This window comes from Chlamydotis macqueenii, chromosome 11 (genome assembly GCF_036417535.1).
Source record: "Chlamydotis macqueenii isolate bChlMac1 chromosome 11, bChlMac1.mat, whole genome shotgun sequence".
Lineage (NCBI taxonomy): Eukaryota > Metazoa > Chordata > Aves > Otidiformes > Otididae > Chlamydotis > Chlamydotis macqueenii.
Window position 1 is genome coordinate 3,723,004 of NC_141566.1, and position 19,136 is coordinate 3,742,139.

General features: G+C 45.9%; 1 protein-coding gene across 4 annotated transcripts in view; it reads right to left on the bottom strand.

The window, feature by feature from the left end:
• PAK3 (p21 (RAC1) activated kinase 3) overlaps positions 1 to 19,136 on the bottom strand; it is a 124,219-nt gene that overhangs the window by 41,683 nt on the left and 63,400 nt on the right. Inside the window, exon 1 of one of the 4 annotated variants that reach the window (XM_086756623.1) lies at positions 17,907 to 17,922. The exons of the other annotated variants lie outside the window; for them this stretch is intronic. The gene's annotated coding sequence lies outside the window, so the exon portion shown is untranslated. Of the gene's footprint in view, positions 1 to 17,906; positions 17,923 to 19,136 lie in introns of those variants that run through there. 4 annotated transcript variants of the gene reach the window in all.

The following is a 19,136-nucleotide window of genomic DNA, read 5'->3' on the forward strand; positions in this document are numbered from 1 at the left end:
CTTGCATCTCACAACACCCTTCAGCCCACCCGCGCCAAGTGCCTCTTCCCACAGTGTGGAAACGCGCCGCTGCTCTGCAGACTCCCAGTATCCAGTATCAGCTCTCCCTGCAAAAGCTTCACGGCTCCTCACATAGCTTCACTTTTCCAAGTTAACACATACTGGGACTTGCCCAGGTTTAACAGAGCACCTCTCACCTTCCCTCTCTGTACAAAGCCATGGCTCTTCAGGCTGTGGTCCCAAAAGCAAAATACGGGATTATTTTTGCATCACTGAAACCAGTGATGTTTAAAGTTACGTGTATATTGAAGGGCTGTGTTTAACCAGTGCTTAATGTATGCAATAACACAAACAAGGACACGGGGGTTTTGAGACACCATGGAAGAAAAACTGGAGAGAGTCAGAGTCCCTCTCCATCCTGCCGGGACGAGGGTGAGCCCCAGAACACACCGCTAGTCCAACATATTTTCTTTGTGGGTGTTTTTTAATCACATCAAAACAAAAGCAATCTGTTCAAACTGCGCTCATGCCAGGATCCTGGCCACTTATAAACACCGTCAGTTTTGGGATGGTTACATGACCCAGGAGGGAAAGGGGTGTGTGTACAGAGGGTGTGGGGCAGCGAAACAGCTTTCCACATGAACCCTTGTCCGGGTTTAATTCAGTAATTAAACCTCCTAAGAGCACAGCAAGGAAAGGAAGTGTATTTCTGTGTGTCTGCAAAGTGGTTGCAAAACCACCGAACGCACACAGTCACGTAACAGAACCAGGCAAAGGAAACACGGGAAGCGGGGAGCACGGGCAGTGAGCGCGTGGTCAAAGCCTGGCTGCCAGGAAAGCCCCTGCGGTAACCCTATGCCAGGCAGCCTCCTGGTCATTATTATTGTCAAAACGTTGATGGTATATGGATTTTAAGTCATTAAGAAACACTTTTAGGTAACTATTTTTGATAGGAAAAGTGACTTAACTTCATATGACAAAGGTATGGACACCTCATACCCTGATGCTGATTCTGAGAAGCGAGCTGGGTCACTAGGACACTTCTGCCACCCAGAGCAAGCAGAGAGCTTCCACCCTCCTTGCTGCCTTGGGGAGAGCCACCAGCACCTCCACCCGCTCGTACCCAATCCCAGACAGCTACATGGGTATTTCTGTCATGTTTTCTTGAATTGTGGTTTGAAACAAAAAAGTTGTTCTCTAAGCCATTGAATCTGGAGGCATGCTTAGACTGCCAGAGCAACGGACACTCCAGGAGCTACAAGAGGACACCAAAATGAGGTGGAAGCTCCCAGAACTACCTCCATGGGACCACAGCCTTTTTCTTTTAATGTAATGGGAAACACTTCTCTGGGATTGATAAAAAAAATAATTATAAAGTACCTGGAATAGGCATTCACATGCAAGAGGAAAATAAAAAAATCTTACCACTCCCTCTTTTGCTTTTTATTTACACAGCTGAAGGGCTCCACAAAGCAGAAAAGGATGTCTCAAAAACAACTGTGCCTATCAAATATCCCACATTCCACACGACTGCATCCCTTGCCCTTGTCTACACATTAAAATGAAGTGCGGATTTAAACCATTGCAGACACACTGAAACAATTCTCCATACGGACTTCATTATTCCTAGTTCAGAGCTTAAGCCTCAGGTTCACTTTTGTTCTCTGGGAGGAGTAAAATACAAACCAAGAAAAGCTACTTATTGGAGACACCAACATTACAACTGCAGCAATAAAAATTTAATTACTTTAATTTGGATTAAAATAGCCAAGACAAATTGTTTGAGTTCTAATTTGAGTGAGCAACTTGAAGTCAATCCTGAAGCAGTGTCCAAGATCAGGTATGAGAAGCCAGCCCCTACTGCAAGCTACATACGGAGAGACAGGCACAAGCAATCCACTTGCTGTCACTTAACGAGTCCTTTGAGTGTGCCAACAAAGCCTGTCCCTGCTCTTTCCTTCTCCCATCCTGAAAGTGATTTAAATCCTGTCTAACTGACAATTAAAACAGACCAGTCACTGACCCCAACTCAACTGACGGGCAGCAACCCTTCAGCCGCAGTAAGGCTCTGTAACCCATGTTGCTGGATTTTTTGCAGGTTCAAGCTGAACGCTTCTTGGCTCTTAGTTGGCCAGTCAACTCAAATACAGAATAAAAGTATCTCTGCTCTCCAGACATCATCTTTTTCTGGTACAAAAGAGCATTCATGCTGGGCAGCCTTACAGCACCATCTCTGCAACAGCTTAACCAAAAGGCTGTGATTACATGAGTTCAGCTGGAGAAAGGCAAGGCCTGAAACCAATCCAGAGAGCCAAACCTGCTCCTTACAGCAACAGAATGCAACAGCACCTGGACACCCAAAACATTAATTTGACAGGATTTGAACAATATCCATACGGGGATCACACTATTGTTACGTTCAAAGATCACAACTGCTGCAACTCAGCACAAGAATTTCACTCCTTCTCTCATCCTCTCTGGTGAAGACGTGTGAAAGGTGATCTACACTAACCTAGTGAGGTATGAGGCTACCACGCATGCTTCACCTTTAAATGTCTCTTATTTGGACAGCTTGGGAGTCTCTTTACCACGCTCTCCTACCTTTTATCCTGTCTTCCTCACTTCTTGTGCCTCTCTCGTGCACATGCATTTGGGTGCAGGGTTTGTCTCCAGCTTACAGGCCCAGCAGTGCAGAGCAACACACAATGGCCCAGCAACCCATCATTTGCACCGTCTTAAAACAGACTTGGAGCATCCCGAGGCAGAGACCTGACGTCTGCTTCACACCGTCTGCTCTGTCGCAGCAGGGGAAAAGCTGACAGCAGGACAAACCACCAGCACAGGAGCTTGAATTCGGCCGCTCTCAAGCAGAGTTTTGATCACCAGCTACATCCAGGCTAAAAAACAGTGATCGGGGCAGAGCACTCACCAATCACAGGGTCTGGCAGATGTAAGCATGCTTGCATCACTGTTCTCTCTTATCACGTAAACAATATCAGTGGAACCCTCTTCTTGCTTGGACTTCCATAATAAAAATTCCATATATACAAAAGTCCTCAAGTTCATATTTTTTTGGGCAACCTAAACTCCTACTGAACTCCAGCTGGTGCATTCCGACTGCTTTTAATAAATCACACGTCATCTTGCCTATTATGTTTTTCGTTTTGTTCACACACACACACAAAAAAAAAAGAATCAAACAAGGTTTGGAAGAAGAAAGAGAAGGGGGGGGGGGGGACAAAAAAAAGGACCAGTTTCTCTGCTCCTCATATTCTCTGCAGGTGTTGGTGCTTTCTCCGCTCTGCCACAGTTTATTCTCTGCTTGACATCCTCACAGATGATGTGCCACGATAAACACAGTCAGATGAACCCCCACCAGCTTAGCACCATTCCAACCCACGCTAACAATGCTCACCCAAGAAGTGGCCATGGCCTGCTCCCCTGCCACGGTCCCCAGGGACAGACCAAGAGCGGGTTTTGCATCCACAGACGTGTGTGCAGCTCTCCAGGAAGCCAGGAGGAAGGAGGGTATGGCGTGCTGACTACAACTCCAGGCAGGCCAAGCCAACAACCACCACACAACTGTGGAAGAGATGAGGACGCAGCAATACAACGCCAATAATTGAAAATTACAGACAGTTGCCATTTTCTAGCACCTTCCAGTCACCTTTTAGCTCATTTTGCCTTTCCAGTCCTTAAGTCTGTGAGCTGAGAATCTTGCTGCAGTAAACAACACCAAACCCCTGCGACAGAGAAGGATGAATTTGACTTTTAAGTGACTTAACTCAAGGCCACCCCAGGATTGCCTGGCAGTGTTGCAGGGCAAACCTCACTCCAAGAAGGCAAAATAAAGAACAGGGAGTCCTCTGGATGTCTCCAGTTCTGCTACTGGGGCTGAAGACAAAGACCTCTAATCAGAGCATGGGATGGACCTCAGGCCTCCAAGTGCCACAAGCAGAGACAGAGATCAACACCACATGAGATTTGCTATACTGATCTTCCCAAGACATTATGGTATGTTTGGAAGGACACAGCTCCTGCCTCCAGGTAAGGAAAGGGCGAAGCCTGGGCTGCCACATGCCTTTCACTCAGGAGGTGGACGTGTTCCAGATTCTGCATCACCTCTTCAGGGCACTAGGGCAGGAAGGCATTCATATCCCCATTTACTTCCTCAGGGACAACGTTTTGCCTTTTATTCTTTGCCAGCCCTTTTATTTACAGCTGACTAGCTTCATATATCTAATATTCACCTGCTACGTTAGTGATCTTATCGTGCGTAATGGCCTATCTACCTTGGGGGTATTATGGATCTGGAGCAGTCAGAGGGGGAACTGGAGCAGTTGCTGCGTGCGCTTTTCTCCAGTTGCCAGCTATACTCTGGCTTCAGAGCAGCAGGATGGGAAGACTAGGAGAGTAAACATACAAACGATGTTCTTAAATAGGTCAGGGGAAAAGTGACACCTATATGCAGAAAGCAAAACAAGATCTGCACACTAATTCTGTTGTTTTCTCAGCTACCACAATGGTCTGGTATTTTTAAACTGCTAAAACAGGGATTCAGCAGTTAACACCTGATTGCTCAAAAAATCATCTTCTGCTCCAGAGTAGTGCTTTACTACTCCTTCTTGGATGGCTCCACATTACAACAGGAAAACAGTTCACCATCCTCTTACCACCTAAATGAAAAAAACAAAGGGGTTCAGGGAACCACTCCCAATTCCTCTGCATGTATCCATAGCCTCCAGGACCACTGGGTCCAGCGCAGGACGAAACAACCCTCCCAAAATGTGGTGGCACCCGGGAGTAAGGGCATCCCAGCCTCAGTCACTCTAAGGGAGAGTGCCTGAGCCAGCAGGGACTATTCCAGTTTTGGAAATGGCACTGTGTCCATGCTACAAGTCGTAGTTAGAGCACATGGTAGGTTACGTATCCAGGTTTCATTCCTGTTTCCTACAAATTTTCACTAGGACAAACCACTTAACTTCTCTGTGCAACCACAGATGCCTTGTCTGACGAGCCTGGGAGCACATTTGCGAAGTCATTGATTCAAAAGGACACAAATCTTTTGAGACAAGCAAACAAGAGCCAAGCCATGTCTGTTCCCAACACATCAGGGTACCCCCATCTCTGAAGGTCTCCGTCCAGAATGTGCGGAGTCGTCTGCACTTGCTTCTTTGAAAGAGCAGCTCCTCCATTGCTCAGGAGGTGTTTCCAAAGCAGCCTGAGGTCCTGATGCAAATGCCTACAAAAGTACAAACTCCCAGAGCAGGAGTTGACACTAATGCAATCTTGTACCAGGTCAAAGAAAGCACCAAAAATAAGGAACCATCAAAAAGCACAGAAACAAGTAAACAAACAAAACAGCAAGAGAAGAGGAAAGGGGACAACAACAGGACCCAAAATAGATTCCATGTGCCAGGCACACATCAGATTTAGGGCACAAAAGCTTTGCAAAGAAATTTGTTCCTAAAACAGCTCATCAACATTTACCCTGCTGCTGGCTGAAACCTACTACTGTTTGACACCCCCTACTTTCTATTTACAACAACTTCAGGCCTTAAAAGAAAACTGAAGTATATTAATTGAGGATTCTGAGGCACAAAGTGACAGCTGCAGTGTTATATATTCTACAAGAAGCAAACCAGGCTGAGAACTAGGGAGGACAACAGAGAAGCAGTATGCAAAGACAGAATACGACCAAGAAAATCTTCACAGCTCCTCTGTCTTTATCCTCCAGTCATTATAAGCAAGGGCCAAGGGTCTGGAGGCGTGCTGCTCTCCCCAGACACACATCCACACATAGGCAGGCGGGCACACAGCCCGGAGAGCCTGCGCGAGGCACCACGATGGCCAGCGAGGAGGAAGGTCCAGCTGCATTGACACAGCACTGTGCCTGAGCAAACGTACCTGACACACGGATACAGAACTGAGTAAGAACACAGTTAAAGAAACCCAGGAAGCATGGAGACACAGCCTGCTTAAAGATAAACAGAAAATAAAAGTAAACACATACAGGCTACAGAATACCTTAACAGTGTAGTTTCTCCAGAAAGTAAATAGCAAGAGGGAATGCAGTGACTGAGGATGCTCCTGTGCAAAGAAGGATCTCTGCAGTACAGCCTCAGCAGACGAACAGACTCAGCAGACGAACAGACTCTCAATAGTAAGACTCTGCAAAAGAAGCTGCCAGCCATTCTACAGCTATGTTTGCTGGTGTGCCATTAAATCAAAGACCAATTTGATTCCAGCTGGATTGTAGAGCCAGCTGCAACGGTAAGAGGCAATCTTAGACTGGAGAAACGCCACCAAACATTGAAAACAAAGAATAAGAAAAATGTTCTGAGGTCAGTGGGCAAATAAAAGCTGTTGATAAAAAAAACCTCACAAAACCAGAGGCATTATCACTTCAGCTTGACAGAAGCTGACAGACAGAACCATCCACTGCTTGGCAGCAGGGCCATGCAAACATGAAATGATAAACATACTTGATACAGAAATTTTATCATTTTCATAGAAACTTCTGTCCCTAGAAGGCCTTAGAAGACAAGAGGCTTTGATTACAAAACTAGAACAGAAGAGAAAAGACCACAGAAGACACTAAACCAATTAAAAGCCACACTAACTAGCAGGTCACACAGACTAACCACGATCTAAGAATCATCACTGAGTGAGCCTGTTCCTAGCGAGGTTAATCCCTGGCCCTGCATTTACCCCTGAGGCCTTTAAAGAAATCCTCAGAGCAGAAGATGTGATGAGCACCTTGTGGAGTACTGAGCTGGAGCAGCTCAGCAGACTCTGCACCACCACTCTGTGAAGTCTGGGAAGATCCAAGGCCATCAGCACACACTGCAGTGACAGGCAGTGCCAAGGGACCAAGAGCCTCCATCCTAGGGCTCAAGTGTCCTCAGCAGCTGAGGGTGGGGTCAGGGTTACCTCAGGGAGCACGGCCAGACGACGGGTCCCACCCCAGCTGGAAGGGCTGCTCATCAGCCTGCTGTCTCCACAAAGCAGGGCAAGGCTGGAGGCAGTCGCGGCCAGGAGCTGGGAACACAGGTAGCACAGCCCCGGCTGCCTGCTACCGAGCGAGAGACCGAGATCAATCCTTATCTCCAGCCACTCAAAGCAGCTGGTACACAACAAGTTGCTCTGCTACTAGCATGATTTTGTCAGCTCCTCCCTAATTTACAGCCTTAGGCAGACAGCTGCTTTTCCCTGCCCAGTCCTGAGGTACCGTAGTCCTACACAGCAGCTCAGAGCAACACCAAGATGCCTCAGAAGCAAACCTAAGAACAGCAAGAATGGAAAGCCTGTGACCCATCCCGTTTACCAGCTGAAGCCTGACAGGTCACAAAGTACATTTGCTCAGACAGAAAAGGAGCCACCAGCTACGCTCCCTGGAATGTGACATTTCCATCCACACCTTACTAGTCACCAGCACTGTCTGGGTCACAAGCCAGGAGAAAGGACCACAAAAACAACCCCGTGGAGTACATCCAAGGGATAATTGCCCATGTTCTTCAGAGAGCATCAGGGTACAACACTTCCTGGTTGGTCACTAACGGCAGCAAACATGCAGAAAGGGAAATTTTACAGAATGCAAAGTGCATGTCTCGGTGGAAGAGAAAACAGCAAGCAGATCAACACCCCAAATTATTACCTAACTCTAATGGGAGACTGTAAGCAATTTCAGAGTGCTGCAGACAGCAAGGCAATACTGGCTCCTTGACAGGCCAGATCACAAGAAAAAAACACCACTCTTTGCAAGACTGCATGTCACGATATACCAACCAGCAATGTCCTCAGAACTGCTGTTGATAACACGGCCAGCCATCCTCGTTAGAATGCCACTGTCCCGGGTGAAACAAGTTACAGCAACAAAAAATATCTGCTTAAGCCCCAATCCTTGTTAGTGCTGCTTGGCAGCTGAGAGATCTGCCCCAGCAGTGAGACACACAGATCTGGGCTAGGAGAAAGCTGCAGTGGAAAACTAGCCAAAGATCTGCAAGGGTAAATGTTCAGGTTTTTCCCCTCTTGCGGTAGATCTCAGAGGGAAACCTAAGAGCAGTCTCTATGAAAAGGCTGTGACCACCCGTCCTGTTTGTTTAGTCTCTATATCTGAATGAAAGCATCCTCCGACTTTCAAGAGATGAAGGTTCTTTTGCAAAATTAATCAATTCTTGCAACTCAAACAGCACTTATTTGCCATCAGAAACAAAATAAGACAATAAAAGCTTCGTGTACCAGAGAAGAGAAAATATTTACCCTGCATTAAGTAAACTTTTCCCAAGGTGCAGGCACAACTGTAGAAGAAAAGAGATGGTTGAAGCTGCTTGCTTGCAACTACACACCTCAAAGCCAGAAGGCATGCGAAACTGGATCTCCTCTCTTCATGAGTAAAGAAAATTGTCACAAAGAACCACAAATTATTTATTAAACAGACTATGATACCATGGGGAAACAAAACAAAACCTAAAATAATCTAGATGCAGACGTCTCTATCGAGAGAAAACAGGTAACAGTAGAGGGAAGACAGCTCTTTCCTCTATTATCTTTAATTCAATTCTGCTTATCAGCATCATCATTACAGCTGAAAGTGCAAAGACTTCAGCACATTTAGAGTCTTATGCAATTCCCACTGAAGTCACCAAACAGACTCCAGTAACGCTGTACCAGGTTTCTCTGGGCTCTTCCAATCGGAGGAGCTAAACGCTCCTTTAAGGACTAAATGAATTCAGCTTCCTTGCCTTTGTGAGGAAAATGCCCTGGCTGCTCGCCCTTCCTCTGACTCAGACACACTTGGCCCAGTCCTGCAAAGGACTACGTTCCCTCTGCTCCCACTGAAGTCAAGGGCATCTCTAAGGCTCAGCATGCCGAAAACCAGGCTGCCTGCCACACAGGGGCCAAACGCCAAGACGCCAACTAGCAAATGCACAAACCCTGGGAAGAAAGAAAGTGTGAAGGCAAAGCCCGTGGCTCAGAACGGGCAGCCCTGTCTCATTTTCTGTGCACGCCAGGCACATGAAAGTCCTGCTGTACCAGCGGGCACGCTTCTTCGTCTCATCCTGGGACCTGCCAGTCTAATTTGGGCTGACACAGAATGGTGTGCACACCCGAATGAGCCTCCACTGGAAAATGTGAGCCATGGCATCATGGTTTATTACTATTTCATTATCTTCAGATTCACTTCAGCCTGCAACAGCTCCTAAATAAATGCAACATTTTACAGATCTTGTTCCTGCAATACTTCCTGTGTTTTAAAATATTTTTCTTCCATTATCTAGAAAACATTTCTACAGAATGATAACATCCTGTGCATCTCAAGAGTCATTCATCTCAGGGTTACAAAGCCCTTCCCCAACTACAATTAATTAAACCCCTTGACACCACTCAGGTAAATTTCAGGGACACCCATCCCTAGCTCAAATAACCTCAAAGCAGTTCTGGAGCAATCAGTAAATTCATATTAGACAAATCACACATTGTCTGCAGAGCCAGGACCAGAATCCTGGGCTTTCCACTGCCAAGTCCCAGCCTTTCGGCCTAAATGAGAAAAAGCACTAAAGCCAGACTCCGCAGACTGCACAGCACACAACCTGTGCCAGCCAAAGCTCACCCTGGGCAGCAGAAGCTGAGCAGAGCTTACCTGAGCTAGCCAGAACACAGGCACCAGTCTGCAAAGAGCTTACAAATCGGGAAATCAATGCACAGAGATGAAATTACCACTCCAAATTGCCTTAAGAAATCTACGGATGTAAAAATGACATAAACTAACCAACATGCCACCGCCTGTCCTTGACACACACCCCAAGAGCCCAAACCCCTCCACTTGCTGTCTAGCACTCACCACTAGCAGTTGGAGACTCTCCAGCCAAGAAATACAACCAGGGTTCCTAGGTTCTGGCCCCTCTACACACAGCATCTAATACATCAAACCTGTATTCCGAATTGTACAAAGCATCTCCTGTACTCCAGAGATCAGGAACCATCATCAGTTGAAAACAATGACAGCAAAACAATCTTTTGCCCTAGCGTACTGCTGCACTTGTTAGCTCCCCACCACCCAGAACATCCCAGTCCAGATAAAGGTCTATGGAAAGTCAGCTTCATCATCCGTCTACCCCTGAGCCATCGGGTGCTCTGCAGCACTAAGTCTTACCTGCCACACAGTTGTCTTGTCCTTGTCAAGGTGCACACCCTCTGCTCTCTTTACCTTGATATTCCAACATTCAAACACTCGCCTATATCTACAGGGCAGGTGTTACTGGTCACATCACTTACTGAACGCTTCTGATAGACGCACTGACCACATCTACTCCGCATGTTTGCAGCCTCTGGTCCCCTTCAGCTACATCACTTAGTGGCTAATTTCTTTTAAAAAATTGATTAATTCTGCCATTGACATCCCCATAATTTCTGCTGTTCTCAAGGGGAGCTAAGATCTTTTAAAAATGCAGCCTTCAATACCCAGATCAAATCCAAAAATCGGGAGGGTTTTTCCCGTCCTGCCTCCGTGTGCAGGGGCACGTGAGGAGGCGCCAGGAACCTGATGTCCCTTCTGCTCTCTAACTGACTTATCCCAGGGACTCCGGCCAATTGCATAATTGCAATGTGCCTCAACTCCCTCTTTTCTCAGTGGCTACAATTACGCCGTAACAAATCCCTGGTCACCCGGGACTGATCCTGTACTTAGGATTCTGCCTCCCTGCAGGCACACTGCAATCCGACAGGCACAGGCCCTGCTCCTAGGAGAGCCAAGGTCTCTGGAGCTGGTCATGAATTCTTCAGCAAGTTACATGTCAATGGCTTGAAAGAGAATCTTTTCATGGGAATATGCCGCTGTTCTGGAAAGCTTCATCAGAAGGATGTGTCTCTGGGTGAAACAGAGAGGGAACAGCGTTTCCCTTCCCTTAGAGGGCAGCTGAAGAAAATGCAGACTTGGGGCTGTTAACAGGAATGGGAAATGCAGGTTCAACGCAGGCACCAGCCTGTCAGGTATCCTGGCAGGGGATCCAGATTCCCCAGGCACAGTTTTACCACTCCTTTGTGAAAACTTCTTAACAGCATTTCTTCCACTCCCACTCCTTTCTGAAAAACTTTAAAAGGTCTTGGTGTCAGGGAGATATAGAAGAGGAAAACATTTCCTACCTGGCCCTACGACAGGGAAAGAGCTCGTGTTCCACTTACAGGTAAGTGGTGCTGTGGACACACGGCGTATCATGAGCTGAGCTCTCAAGAGTCCAAGGACATCAGAATCTCCACTCAACCTCCCTCCACAAAGAACCAGCCTGTTGGCCACCTCCCAGGGATCCTGTGCAGATTACTAATTAGTTAACGGCTGGAGAGTGCTTGGAAGAGGTAGAAGGTGAGGCATTGCTGTCATTTCTCATTATTATCGTGGATCTCTGACACACGTTACAGGCAACTTGGATCTGTCCTTCCTATGAATCTGTGATGCTGGACTCAACATGAATCAGTTCTTCCAAGCACAGCATGCGCGTTATAACAAGTGAGCAACGATCTTGGCCTAGAACCTTTTAAGAGAGCTCTGGAGATGGAGGGCACAGGGCCGCACGCTCTTAACATGCAAATGTAGCTGTGCAACCTCCCTGTGCCCCGTGAGACTATCTGAAGAAGCCTTTCTGCCAAAAGCTACTGTTCACCCAGAAAAGCTGGCAGAAAGGAAGATGTGTCTATACTAAACCATTTGTATGTAGCACCTGCTGACTTAGCCTAAAGTGCCACTGAAGGGATTTGGACCAATTTTCCAACTCCACAGTGACAAAGGCTGAGGCACACATTCTTGCATCTTTGCTCTAAGAACAATAACTCCACCAGAGGGAAGGAGAAGACCACTAAGACTTGGATCTACTGGAACTCATCAGCCTTCCCTTCAGCTTCTTCACCCAAACTGACAACATGGAAGAAACTGGCCAGACTCTCCTTAGAAAATGATTTATTACAATCTAAACTTCAATGCCAACATATTTAAAGTGGGCCCAACTCTTTCAGCAGCCTTAATTTGACAAGCCAACTACACAAAATGGATTGAAGCAACCTGGAATTTGCACTAGCGTGTTTACACTGGGTGTCCACACCACTCGAAGCAGGTGATTTATAACTGAATCAGTTAAGTCACTGCCACTTCTCTGACAAGCCCAGAACTTCCTCCTCCCAGACCGACAGGACGGATTGGTCTTTTGACTTAAAAAGAAATGAAGGTAAATTAACATCTACTCTGCAGTGCAAGCAGTGCTTGCAGTTCTTAAAGATGCACTCAAGTGGATAAACCAGCAAAGGACGCAGCCCCCTCCCAGCAGTAAGTCCCTCAGCGAGTGGCTGGCCCACACTGACCTCCATGGAGAAGCGAGGGGGGAGACGTACTCCCCTGCAGCTGCAGTGTCACCTTATGCCCTGGAAGAGAACACTGCAGTTGCTCCGGTGCCCCAGGAATTACAAACGTCTACTCTTTACCTGTCTATCCTCAGTTAAAAATCTGCCTTGATAACTTGCTGGCAACAGCTGTCAAAAAAAAAAAAAACAATTTATGTGCTGTATGTGCACACATCAGAAATTACTGTTAACTATCCAGCTATCTCACTAATCTCCTTTTTACCAAACTCCGTGGATATAGCGTAACGTGATATTAAAAGGACTCGGCTAGATTATCAGCACAGGTAACGTGCAACACCTCCATTTCTAGGTGTGCAATTACCTGCAAATTCAGATAATGCACCTGCTTTGGAAAAATATGCATTTGCACTGCAGAACATCAAGAGACAGAGCGGCAATAAATTCTCCTCTCCATCCTTCCTTCCAAGAGATAAACAACCTGGCAAGTTGAGTGATAAAGAACCAATATAATAATACATCATTAAGCTGCAACTAATACCAGTAGAGAATGCATAAGGGCCTGCTGATTAGAAATGCTATCAAGGAAAATCTAAGATGTGGCATTAAGGCATGCATTGAAAATAAAATACATTTTGTGCTTCTCCTAGAAATATTCAACTCTATTTCAAGCCACCACCTCTCGTTTTACTTGGCATGAGCACTTCTCACTCAAAGAATTCTTTCTTCCATCAAGGATTTTATGAAGGAGAAAAAAAAACAGCATCTACCAATGAAACAGAGAGCCTCCACATTCTCTTTGGCAAGAAAAGTTTGTCTCTAATCTTCATTCAGAAAGAAATGTCAGCCTGAGCAGAAAACACTACCAGACCTCACTGCACAGCCCGTTTGCTCCTCATGCAAAGCCTCCACCTGAACCAGTACCATTCCTGCATTTACTCCCTGGACTTCCCTGAAACAAAATTCCTGTGCTGAACATCTTACCGATAAATTTCTTGCCAGCCACAACCAAAACTTCATTCATTTGCTTTCAAAGAACATGATGGGATTCAGTAACGCAGCAGAGAAATTACTGCCTGTTTCAGGTGCACACAGAAGGCAGTGCTTGGCTCCCAGGAGAATCCAGCTCTGGTTGCATGTGCCTCACCATCCCTGCGGAGAGCAAATACTTTTTCTACTCATCTGCCAAGCAGGAGCTACTTACACTTACTGAGCACATACTCCTGCGCATGACCTTCGAGGCCTGGCCAAAGTCAACATCTTTGATATCAAGAACCCACCTATATGACTGAGACAGCTACCAGTGCTTCTACAGCCCCTTCAGGTCCTGGCCTCTCCCCAGAGATCATCACAGTGGGGATTACACAGCGGTTCTGGTATTTGCAATGGAAAAACTGGGAGCTGCTGAAGAATCTGAGACTGCATTCCTTTAAGTCTGAAACAGGATTCATATCAGATAATACAAATCTCTGACGACTTGTGAGCTGAAGAGGGAAGTTTCTTTGCCCCTTTTCCTTTGACTAGTTCCACTGATTTCTATGACAGCAAAGTGTGAGAAAGAAAAGCATAAACCCAGTTCTCACCTTATCTGTCTTCTGATCACACACAGCATTTGCACGTGGCCAGTGGGTAACTGGCCACCAAGGCAGATTCTGTGCCAGTTTTCTGGGCTTGTACCATTCCCACCCCAGCAAAGTGTCACAACAGTTGAAGGCTGGGGCCTTCATCAGAAGGTGAGTGTTCAGTGCTACCGATACAGCTCAGTCATGATTATCCAGGTAAATTGTTATGCTCTGTTAGTAATTATCATCAGCACTAATGTAACTTTGGCTGCTGCAAAATGTAAGAGTGCCTTGATCTGATTCACATTCAGGGGCATTATATCATAAGGTGCAACATATGGTTCTAGTCTGACAAGCTGATACTGCAGACTGTGTAAATGGAGATTAATCACTTCCTAAACCTTTGCAGGTTTGTTTGCTCTCAAATAAAGAAGTTTCCATTCTTCTACAGGCTGCTTGGACAGCAGAACTGTGCGTTCTTTTCCCTGTCCGTAAGGAAGCACCTCCAGGGCAGAAGCCCTTTTCTGCGCGATCGGCCCACACCTGCAGCCATCTGCAAAATTCCCATTCCAAGAACTCTGTCTGAGAAAGGAAATCTCGTGAGAGGGAAAGGACTTTGGAAGAGAGCTGTAGGAAGGATGAATGTGTGCTGGAAAACAACAGAAACCTTCAGACCATGTTCCTATTGCTATTCTGGTGTCACATCAAGATGAGAAGTGATGCAGTTCTTAAACATAGCTGTCTTATAAACCTCAATTCTGCAAATTAAATAAAAATTTGAGGTCAGATCACATAACTGCAGGCAGAATCTGGTCAAAGGCCATTATTTTTCATAAGGACTGGCCCCTGGGATAGCAGGTGTGTCCAGAAACCCCTAGTGAGATAGTTAACGCAGACTAAGAGAACAGTACTGAGAGATTATTTTTTGCTGAAAGCAAGCTCTAACACAGGTTTGAAAATCCATTCAGCTACCAGAAACTTAACTGCAAAACCATCCAACATGTGACAAATCACATATTCTCTATAGGTAAGACTTACCTGGGATGCTACTTGGAGTTTGTGAGTTTGTTCCCCTGCTCTCTCTGTTTATATTTCCAGGAATTAAAGCTAAAGCACAGAGTGATAAGACTTTTCCAACATCACAGGAAAAAGTACAGGAAAATTGGCTTCCCCCAAACTGTCAGGCCAGAGTTGCAATGGCATTTTCAATTGCTTCACTAGACCCATAAAACACCACTTGTGCTGAACGAGTGCAGGGGAAGATGTCAAGTTTCAAATATTGCCCAAATTGAACAGGAGCATCATTTGTTGGTAACCACTTCACAGTTAAATGGATTGAAATGGGCAGGTCCCTTGAGTTGAGGATATCAGCTTTCTGGAATGACAACAGCCTAAGTTCAATGTGGTAATAATTCAGGCCCTACCTTCTGCCGCCAGAGCGCGAGGCACAGACTAATACAGAAATGCAGCTCCACAGGCCGTGGGATCTGGGTACCAGAAATTCTGCTCAGTGCAGTCTCAGGCAGAACACAGGGAAGGGAGAGCCCAGAGAGACAGTCTCTAAGATGTGGTTCCAGCATCCACAGCTGGCCTAAATTTTACTCCATGCCAGGAAGTAGCTCCTTTCTCACAGATGGCTGCTGTTAGCAAGCGCTGACACCCACCACAGAGCAAGTGGGCATGCAATATTAATAGCATCAATGAGAAAATTATGAGCCCACATCAAAGCACTGAAAGTTGTTTTTATGACATTTGGCTTTAAAACTAAGTGCAAAGGGAAAGGTATTACACTCAGCTAAGCATGTTTAGAGGACTTTCTTTTCAAGGTGTGATTCTGCAGTTTTCAAACACGCACATGTGTGCAGAATGACCCCTTAAGGACGGGGAGAAGCTCTGGTCAGCTGTAACTCAGCAAATCACAAGTTACACAAAGAAATAAAAATCAATGCTGCTCTGAAAAAGCAGATTTTGGTAGAAAAGTCAAACCTATCACAACTAACGGCTGGGAAGTTCTGCTGTGACCATGTTTTTCCTACAACACCGTCATCCCCTTGGAATCTGGGGATTAAACAGAAGCAAACCAACAATGCAAATGAAGTAGTATGAATTCATTTGCTAGAATTTTTCTAGTAACAGGCAGTGACAAAAGGGCATAATGAATTAATCTAACTCAGAAATCTCCCTTCCTCCATCAAAACACTCTGACGTTGGACCAAACTACATAGAGCCCATTCTTATCAACAGAGGTAGCGCAGCTGAAACAAGGAAGAAGATGCTGTCAGCAATGCAATCTCTGGAAGAAGATTCTTGGATTTTGGAATATAATAAATTAGGGACAAGTACAAAGGACAGTACATGAGGATACAGCAGCTGTTACTAGTGTCCCTTTTGACTGGAACAGGGGCTGCTCAGCCACGGCCAAGTCTCCACGGATGGGCACAGCCCAATTCGAGCTCCTCTGCCTGCACTCTGAGCAACTTGGTGCACACATCTGTTTCGATAGCTGTAAAGGCACGTGAGCACAGAACTGTACCCACGCCAGCGTGCCCTGCAAGGTGTCCGTCGTAGTCCTGTCCTGCTGACAGCTACGGAGTCTATCACTTCCAGCTGGGAGGACACATGCTCTGTGACTGCAATGCTCTAAACAGCTATAAAGTATGGCATGAGGGTAACAGGGAACTCTTCATGTGATTCTAGATGTGTTCCTTTGACAGCTCTGCCACTTTAACAGCTACCCATAATGAGGGCCTGACATCTTTTTAAGTAGTTTGTTGAGACACTACAACCTGATGACTCAGCTTAGTTATTTGTCTTAATCTGCAACAGACTTCAGAGCTGCACAGTAAAATACAATGGGCTATTTCCTCTCAGAGCATGTGAAAGATGGGATCGGCCATTAATATATCTGCTCTGCTTTCTCTGCTCAGTTAACTGATTTCATTTTGAATCAAACCCTGCCTATCTTCTACTTAATATTTGGGCAAAACTGACAGGATCAAAGCCAATCCTACCTCACACACATGCTGCCTCCCTGACTTCACTGGCGCTCAGGCCAGACAGTTTGAAATTACATCACTGGCATCTTGATGCAGCTTAGATGGCATCACCTCAGGTTACACAGGAACACAGGACTGGGAGAGACCCACCAGGTCACCCAGTACAGTCCCTGCTGTCCAGGCAACCACGTCACCTAATCCCTTTATAAATGAATCAAAAATAGTTATGGACCATACTTCATCGGGCACACCCCAGGCTGGCCATGAATGATATATTGTGGTGTAAACCGACTCGGGAAAAGTACACAGACACATCCAAGACAAATTAGAAACTGCAACAAGCAGCGAGGCAACTTAGTCTAATGGCCAGGTAGAGGGACAGGCAGCAAGATGGCTGGGTCCTGCTGCCAGCTCCCATGCCGACCCGTTCCACCCATGGTGGCATTGCTCTATTCTTCAGGTTCCTCTGGGCTGAAACCAAGATAATTACATTGTCCTTCCTTTGTAGATTGCTTTTAGCTCTACAGACAAAAAGAAGGATACAAGAACTAACTATTTTTATCCACTCAATCTCCCCAGCAGGTTTTTAAAGCCCTCCTTCGCAATTCAGTCTGTGGATAATTCGCTACCTACATCTCTGTAAAGTTTAACCTGTCAGAGCCTGGCAAAGGTGTAATTTCATCCCCAGGCTCTTCTGACTTGAGACTCTGGAGCTTCTCTTTGTGGATAAAGTATCAAAGCAATAGCTCTGTGAGACAACAGCGCTTTCCATCTCACAACCCATGCATTATTCTCTCTAAACATAGTTTAACAGGCCAGAATCAAAACTTTTGCTCTCCCCTCATTTCTTCTTCCCCTCCCCTGCACACTTTAAGAAAGAACAAACACAGATAAGAGCAGCAGACAGAGACACAGACAGAGAGGATGGTTTATCCCACAGGCAGAGGATTACTGCATCATGATGTAATGACCTTGCTGAGAACAGAAAAAGGTTACTTACATGACAGCACGAGTTGTAGAAATATCAGCTCCTTTCCAGAACAGGGTAATACAATGTCCATTTAAAGTTATGCTGAAGAAAACGTAAAACACTTGTCCAGTGAACTGGAGAGAGAAAGAGCAAACTTCAGCCCAACTGGCCTGGATGTAATCTCTCTCCAGATACACATAACACATTGAACCAAACAAGGAGCAGTGCAGTTCAGCCAAGTATGCGTGGAAAAGATGCCATTCTGCTTTCCGCGCGTCTGCACCTTCAAACACCCAAGAGTCCCCTCCACCTCCTAAAACGTTGTAGGGCAAAACCAGTCGCTTGTGTGTCTCATTTTCAGGTGCAAAATGCTACAGAACCAGCCATCTTATTTACCCCCTGTGAGGACTTTACATTTCTATTTTCTTTGAATGTTTTCTTCCCCCACAGAACAACTGGAGGGAGGAAGGCCACGTGCTGCCTGCCTACGAAGCAATTCCATGGAAGAGTAACTCGAGGCCAGGCTTGTTTTTTCTCTTCAGACAGCATTTAGTGAAGCTGTGGCCATGACTAAAACTCCGAGGCTGAGTTAATCACATTTATGACTACAGGTTCCTCAAAGGGACTTGTTTCTAACAAATTTTCAAATGCTATGGAAATAACAGGTATTGTATTTACCTTGTGAAACACTGGAAAGCAACACTGATGTTACTGCCCCAGCACAGCACACGTATCTCACTACTCAACGTTCATCCCTCACTGTTGTTATTCTGCTAACATGAAGCGTATGTTATTAAAGCCAATACTTACCAGTTGTGTAAGTAATACAGTCCCTTCCATGTAAAATTAGGCTTTCAACAGGAAATAAAAGGCATTTGGTAAATCTTAGCCTGCCAAGGGCAACTGCTACACGTCCTGTTTCCAGGACAAGAAAGCCCTCCAGTTACCCCAGATACTTCCAGTGGTGAATGCTGAGCTTGTCTGCTAAGTTTTCCGAGCCCAGTGGAAATCCTACAGCAGACACTGAAAGCTCTGAGTCTAAATTGGCACCAGATGCTTTCGAAAACAAGTGAATTTCATTTCGTTACAGGAACCTGAGTAGGCCAAAATGCTTTATTTGTCAGCATGGGAACAGTCACTCATCTAGAAACATGAATATTGTGTTGAAGTTGTTACAAAATGAGAGTCTTCCAAGGAAACCCCGCACTGAGCAACAGTGCCGTGCGCCAGCCTACAGTGCCCACTACACTTATATGCACC